The sequence below is a fragment of the Theobroma cacao genome, chromosome 6 (genome assembly GCF_000208745.1).
Source record: "Theobroma cacao cultivar B97-61/B2 chromosome 6, Criollo_cocoa_genome_V2, whole genome shotgun sequence".
Taxonomy (NCBI): Eukaryota; Viridiplantae; Streptophyta; class Magnoliopsida; order Malvales; family Malvaceae; genus Theobroma; species Theobroma cacao.
In genome coordinates, this window is record NC_030855.1 from 12,865,983 (window position 1) to 12,874,111 (window position 8,129).

The 8,129-nt window shown below is 32.8% G+C and overlaps 1 long non-coding RNA gene across 1 annotated transcript; it reads left to right on the plus strand.

The window, feature by feature from the left end:
• LOC108662544 lies at nucleotides 3,597-7,554 on the plus strand. Its single transcript, XR_001928426.1, has 4 exons — nucleotides 3,597-3,626; nucleotides 4,305-4,385; nucleotides 6,405-6,488; nucleotides 7,357-7,554. It is a non-coding gene; the product is annotated as an uncharacterized LOC108662544 (long non-coding RNA).

Here is an 8,129-nt window from a genome sequence, read left to right on the forward strand (position 1 = left end):
CAAAGACTCCGTGAGTAGATACGAGGAGGGGGAGCAAGCAAATGGGAAAGAGTATTTAGAAAATACACTCTTAGAAATATGCAAATAGATAATAAATCAATATCTAAAAAATTCATCTTTTCAAGCACTAATATAAACCAAGTCTCGTTTACCAAGCGTTTTTACATGACATCTCTACTCACTGAGCATGTCAATAATCACCGGTCATTAACTTGACCGATTCCATAACCTTTGAATTTGTTATCTTTCAAATGTCATCAAGAAACACATGCATTTTACTCACTCCAAAACTAATATGTTTCAAACAGTACAAGGATGGTAGAGTTCCCTTTTATAAAATGTAGTTGTAAAATAGTTCTTAAACCTTAGAAAAATATTTGAAAAAAATTTGGAAGTCATTCAAATGTTTGATTAAAACATCATTTGAAGAATGTTTGAAAGATGATTTGGGTGTTCTCAAGACCTAGTTTTGAAAATAAAATCATTTCTTTTTTAGAAAGCTTTTAAAAACGTTTAGTTTCAAAAATAAACCTGATATATTGATACATGAGACCTATGTATTGATAAATGGCTACATCTATTGATAGATTCCTTGAATCTATCAATAGATAGAAGATAGAATACAATTTTAAAGGTTCTGCTTTGAATCTATCATACTTCAAGAACAAGTATTGAAAGATGAGTTACAGAAAGCAAAAATTCAGTTTAGAACTCATCACTTGGGCCTTAACTAAATTTATACATCAACCATAGACAAGAATACAACATATATTCAACAAATTTACAACAGTTATAACACGATAAACTGATTCAACAATGAATTCAACAATATCTTAGTCTAAATCACCACATTAGACATTCATATCTTAACACTTGGTTTAAATCACCACATTAGACATTCAACAAGAAAAAAATGGAGCTTTAGCGAAGGACAACCAAACCCCCTAGAGTTATCACACCAAAACCAAATAGTCTGTTACTTTATGGCCAACAACTATTCAAAAAGGGAAATATTGCGTTAGTTACCAACCTAGCGACCGACTCAAGCTACTTCTCATTATGCACAACGGTTAGTGTCCTTTGCCACTAGCTATAGGTCCTTACATCGATAGGCTCCAACAACCATAATACACAATTCAACATATAGTGAATAATAATATAAGGAACAAAACAATTCATCCATAGGCATAATTAAAATCCTTAGACAAGCAACCATGACAATATTCTCAATAATTAACCATAAGTACCATGGCATCAATAAAGAGAAAATATTTCTAATGCATCTTTTAAAATCCATCCATCAGACATCAATCATTCACAAATGAGATGTTGAGATATAAACGTATTGGAAGGCTTGTTCCTTATTTTCAAATACCATATAGTAGACTATATATAGTTAGTCTATATTTTTCACAAACATCCTTGAAAACATTTGTTCACCACACAAACGTAGTCAAAATCATTTTTATGCAAGGCTAAAGGTTTGGAATGCTTAATTATATCAAAATAAGTAAAAATGCTGCATCTACCCACCTCAATGAAATGTGCCTTGCTCTTTTGCACCTTTTGTCGAACACTTGCTTTTCCAACAACCTTATATCAACTTCACAACCTAACACAATGTTTCCAACATTAATATTTGGTTTTTTTCTAGGCTAATAATCATCAAATCATTCCTCAAAATTGCCAGTAATGCTTAATCCAATTTCCAACATCTAATGTAACATCTAACTTAAGGATTTAAATCAACTATAAGCTAGAGTTAGAGCAACTTTACCTTGGTGGGCTTGAGAACCTTAAAACCAACTCAAGAACCTAGGTTCCAAGATTAAAAACGAAATTCAACAACTTATAAAAGTTTTGAAAAATCAAAGCTTAAGATTAAACAGTTAAAAATCCTTTATTTACCTTCTAAAACACTTGAGATAGAAAACCAAGCTTGAAGATGACTTAAAATCTTCGAAATCCTCTAATTTGATGAAAAATGGAGTTGAAAGCATATGGTGGCTGTGTTTTTGAGAGAAAACCTAGTTTTTGCCATTTTGGAAAAAGTATGAGGATTTAAGGGTTTTAAATAGGGGATGAAAAGACCAAAATATCCTTTTTCCCTATTTGGATGTCATTTATTGATAGATTTGGTCATTTATTGATAGATTGGCAATCTATCGATAGATATTCACTTTTAAATTTTTTGTGTTTTTGGGTTAATCTATTGATAACTCTATTATATAGAGTTATTTTGACACATTTTGGGGGCTTAAATAGTCATAGTTTTGAGATTTTAGGTTCAAATTTTAGCATTTTAGGTGTTTTTCTAGTTTAAGTTTGATTATATGTTGAGTAGTTAATTTAAGTTATTTTAGTTTAATTTTATGTCATTTTGTTTTAAATTACTTTAAGAGTAGTTATTTCTGATTTTTTTTATTGCTTTTATAGGAAATTTGATGAAAAAGGCTCATTTGATGAAAATCTGTGCAAGTATGGTGATAGCTTTATTTGTATATGTTTTGGTATTTTACCCATATCTCTCTATACAGAACTCCAAATGAGGTGATTCATAGACCACTAGAATGCTAAGAGGAAGGGCTACAATTGTTATGTTCAACACTTCACCTAGTTCTTATTGGATTGTGGTCCAAATATTTGTCTAAGTCAGAGCATTGTAGTAGTATGCATGGACTAAACATGATGTGGTATTTAGAGCATATCTTTCACTCCAAAGGTCCAATTGATGTGATTCTTGATCCATTAGAAATTTAAGCAACAGGGTTAAAACTTTCACGTTTACCACTTTGCACATTTCAAATCATATCAAGGTGAAAATCACGTTGGAAAATGCTCGACTACTGTAGTTCTGCACAAGGAGGCATATCGAGGAAGGCCACGGTGTCAAGCCCAGCTCTACAATATGTTTATTATGCCATTCTTACATAAGAATGCATGTTTGCTTACTTGGGTACCTCAGAAATCATTAAAGGACAACAATGTACTAATGGTATAATTAAGTTGAATTAAGCCTTGAACTAGTCCAAATAGAGATTTCAAGATGAAATTGAGAATTTTAAAACCCCAGAATGACTTAAAATGGTGATTCGGAGTTCGAGGACCGATTTAAAGTCAAATTGGAATTTTCATGATCTAGGGGCAAAATGGTCATTTTGCCACCCGAGGTTAAGATGTGAGTGTTGGATGAAATTTTTGACTAAGATTGATCATTTGGAGTATAATTTGAGTTTGAGAAGTGAAAAATTTTAATTTCGACATTTTTCGAGCATAGGGGTAAAATAGTCATTTTGCTACCGAAGGGCAAAATCGTAATTTTACACCACCCAACACTTGTCCAGCACATGGATTTTACCCAATATTATCATGGATAATTGAGGAAATTTAAGTGGTGGAGAGAGATTGCTTAATGGGTAAGTATGACACATGGACCAATGGAATGGTGACACATGGTAAATTTTTGTCCATTTAATATTTTCCTTTATAAAGCCAATTTGAACTCTTCCACATTCATTTTTATGGCCGGCCAAAGCAAGAACAAAGGAAGAAAAGAAAGAACAAAACCCTAAGTGGAAAAATTCAAGGAAAAAGTGTGAAAATTCAAGGAAACAAGTGAAAAAAAGGTAAGATTTTTCAATTAAGCTTGAGATCTCTCTTTCTTAAGCATTTTTTCTTATTTTCCATGGTTGAATCATATGAAATCATGATGAATCCCTTACTGGCCGAACACTTAGAGGGAGGTTTTGATTCTTGATTTGGTTAGATTTCAATGTATTTTATTGTTTTTAGTTAGTTAGTGATGTGTAGCATGAAAAGCCAACAAGAAAAATTCATTTTCTCCCATCACCCATCTTTGGTCGAATCTTCCATGTAGAGTGTGGATGGTGGATTTGATTTTATTTCAAGTGAATTGGTTAGGAAATGATGAATTACGGTGACAAAATCAAGTAGAAAAAATCATAGTGTTGATGCACCCACCATGGCCGAAATTCTCAAGAGAAAATGTGAAGATGATTTTGTCATATTTCAAGTTATTTAATTTGTGTTTGAAGATTTGGAGTATTGGGAGAAGAATGGAATTATTTGGAGTTGAATTGGACATATTGGCCAATTAATCGAGTGATAGATCGAATTAGGCCAATACCATTTTATTTAGGTACACAATTAAACTTATATTGAACACCGTATTTAGATGGTTATCCGAGCGTTTCACATCCCATTTCATGCATTAGTAAAGGGCCTGAAATAGATTTATAATAGTATGACACAGTATATTGAATTATGTGTCGTGTATTGTCTAGGTGGTGAGTATTCTGGCAAAAGTAAAGAGATAGTACCCGAGGATCAAGAATCAGAGTACTCGAAATTCGATTCCCATTATAGTGAGTAACCTTATCATCATCTTGATTATCTAAAGTGAATTTTAATTCGTTTTTGTAATTTTATGGAAAATGAGTTTAAATGGTAAATCTTTATGTTTTATAAGCAAAATGTGAATAAATGAAATGATTTTATAAAATTGTCTTGAAATTGAATGATGGTTTTGAAAATGGAGTAATTGGAGACTAATTGTTGTGTTATAAATCATGGTTTGAATTGAATGGCTTATGATAATATTGGCATGAATGGTTGAATTGGTAAATGTGCTGAAAATGTATGAACTGTTGATTTGCCTTAAGAGGCTGTAAAATAAAATAATTGCCATGTCATGCTATTGCAAATTTTATTGTATAATGGGTTTAGCTTGCTACAGTGGGCGAGTTCTGTGGACTAGCCTTTTTGAGAGGCACAAAATCCTGTCATATTCTTACCTCGATTGGGGAGGCGCGTAGGGTAACTCCCGAGGTACACCTTTAGAGTTCACTTCATGCCAAACCACCATGTGAGGGTGAACTCAACCGACGTCAAGGAACGGCTATGTTTTCAAAATAAAAACATGATTTATGCGTACATGACTTTTTAACAGTCTTGGCGGACTCGGTTGGGATAGCCCCAGGCCAAGGTATCCCTGATAACTGAGTATGTAAAGCCTGACCTTATAAAATACTTGTCATGACATACATGTGATGGATAGCATGTTTCCATGCTGGGAGCGTCTCGAAAAATTTACAAAAGTAGGTATTGTACCTAGAGGTACAACAAAGTTGATTTAAGCCTCGAACTTGATCAAATAGAGATTTTATGGTGAAATTGAAAATTTTACAATCCAGGAATGATTAAAATGGTGATTTGGAGTTCGATGATCAATTTGGAGTCAAATCGAAAATTTCACTATCTAGGGGTAAAATGGTAATTTTGCCACTCGAGGACAAAATGGAAAAATTTTGAAAGATTTTGATCACATTTGACTTATTGTAGTATGATTTGAGGTTGAGAAGTGAAAAATTGTAATTCTGGTATTTTTCGGAGCATAGGGGTAAAATGGTAATTTTGCCACTCCAGTGGCAAAATTGTAATTTTACACCACCCAACACTTATCCAACATATGGATTTTACCCAATATTATCATGGAGGATTGAGAAAATTTAAGTAGTGGAGAGAGATTACGTAATGGCTAAGTATGACACATGGACCAATAGAATGGTGACATGTGTCAAATTTATATCTTTTTATTTTTTAGCTTAAAAATCAGCATAAAATCAGCCCATTTCTCATTCATATGGCCGGCCAAAGAAGAACAAAGGAAGAAAAGAAAGAACAAGAACCCTAGGGTTAAAATTCAAGAGAAAAATTGGTGGATTTCAAGTAATCAAGCAATCAAAGGTAAAATTTCTTGATTTTGACTTGTGATCTACCTTTCTCATGCATTATTTTGCATTTTTCATGGTTGAATCACAAGATATCATGGTGAATTCATTGCTAGCCGAATGGGTATGGAGAGAGAATGATGTTGGATTGATTTGATTTCAAGTTATGTTAGTGTTTTTAGTTAGTTTACCATGTCTAGAAGCAAAACAACAAGAAAAGAATTCATTTTCCCCATCACCCATCAATGGCCGAACCTACCTTGTATTGAGTGAGAATGAATTTGATTTTTATTTTAAGAGAATTGGTTAGAAAATGATGAATTATGGTGTGGAAAAGTAGTAGGAAAAATTATAGTGTTGATGCACCCACCATGGCCGAATATTCTAAGAAGAAAAGTGAAGATGGTTTTGCCAAATTTTAGGTTATTTGACTCGTGTTTGGTGAATTAAGGTATTGGAAAAAAAATGGAGCAATTTGGAGCTAAATTGAACGCGTTGGCCAATTAATCGGGTGATAAGACAAATTAGGCCAATACTGGATTTAGATGGTTATCCGTGAATTTTGCATTCCATATCATGCATTAGTAGTTTAAATTAGTCTAATTTTGATTTAGTACCAATGTAGTAAGTTTCTCGATTTTGTACTATGTCAAGGTGGTGAGTCTTCCGATAAAGGCAAGAAAATTGCATCCGAGAACCAATAGTCAGAGTACTTCAAAAATCCGCACTCTAGATATTGTGAGTAACCTTACTATCGTTTTAATTATCTAAAGTGATTTTTATCCGATTTTGTGAATTTCATGGAAAATGAATTAAATGATTAATTTTTTGGTTTTATAAACAAAATATGATTTAATAAAATGATTTTATAAAATTGTTTTAAAATTGAATGATGGTTTGAAAATAGAGTAATTGGATACTGTTTTTGTGTGTTGTAAATTCATGATTCTAATTGATTGGCTTATGACAATATTGGCATGTATGGCTGAATTGGTATTTGTGTTGAAATGTATAAACTGTTGTTTGCCTTGATAGGCTGGATAATTATAAAATTACCATGTCATGCTGTTGAATTTTTATTGTATGGTGGGTTTAGCTTGCTGTAGTGGGCTGGTTCTGTGGACTAGCCTATTAGAGGGGCACGAAACTTGGTCATATTCTTACCTCGGTTGGAGAGGCGAGTAGGGTAACTCCCGAGGTATATCTTTAGAGTTCACTTCACGCCAAACCACCTCGTGATGATGAACTCCGCTAACGCCAAGGAACGGCTATGTTTTTAAAATAAAAACATGATTTATGCGTACATAACTTTTTAACAGCCTTGGCGAACTCGGTTGGGATAGCCCTCGATCAAGGCATCCCTGATAACTGGGTATGAAAATGATTTTTGGCACGAGCCAAAGTTTTAAGAAATTCATAAGCCATGTTAATTACTTGATTTATATGAATTGATTTTATTTGGTTGAAACAAGTTGAAAAGTGATGAATTTCAGTATGTTAAACTATTTTATCTGTCTCCATTTACTCGGCTTTAGATATTTTAGATGGTATCCGTTTACTCACTGAGATTATATAATCTCACCACCCTCTTTTCCACCCATTTCAGGCTCAGTATAGGCAATAGATAGCTGATATCGTCGAAGGCTACAATTGGCTTTACTTCCTAAAAAATTGTAGGTTTGCAACCTTTGTTCATATTTGTCATTTAGGGGCCCACATGTCACTGTAAATTAAATTTCATACTCTAGTTATCTATACTACTGTATATAGAAATTTATTTTGCTTTTACGCTGTAAAAATTATTTACGCAGTATTTTAAAAATATTATTTTATGAAAAAATTGAGTATTTTATTCAATATTTTTATTTTATTCTAATAGTCATAATTTCATTTTAAACGAATGTTTTAGACATCCAAATTTATTTTTGATTATGAAATATGTGTTTTGCACCAGCATACTACATTTTTAGCAGATTTCGAGATTTTTGATAAAAAATGACCAAAATGCCTCTGTGAGAAAAAATTGTTTTTTTATTTTTTTGATTTGGAAAATGTTTATAATCTCTCAAGACATAATTTTAGTGACTAATACTCATAGGGGAAGTGAGAAAAACTGATGTTAAGCCTTGCGAGGTTTCGATTGACATTTCGAGTAATGAATGTCTATCGGGACGTCGCGACCGTTGTCACGAGCTCGATAGGAGTTCCGAGTCGTGACAGAGTATGAGAATGATTTTGGCACGAGCCAAGCTTTTCAGGAAATCATAAGCCTCGTTGTTTATTTTGGTGAAATGAATCTATTTTATCTTATTAAAATGAGTTCGAAATGCTGTGAATCATTTTTATTTTAATCTATTTTATCTGTCTCCATTTATTCGG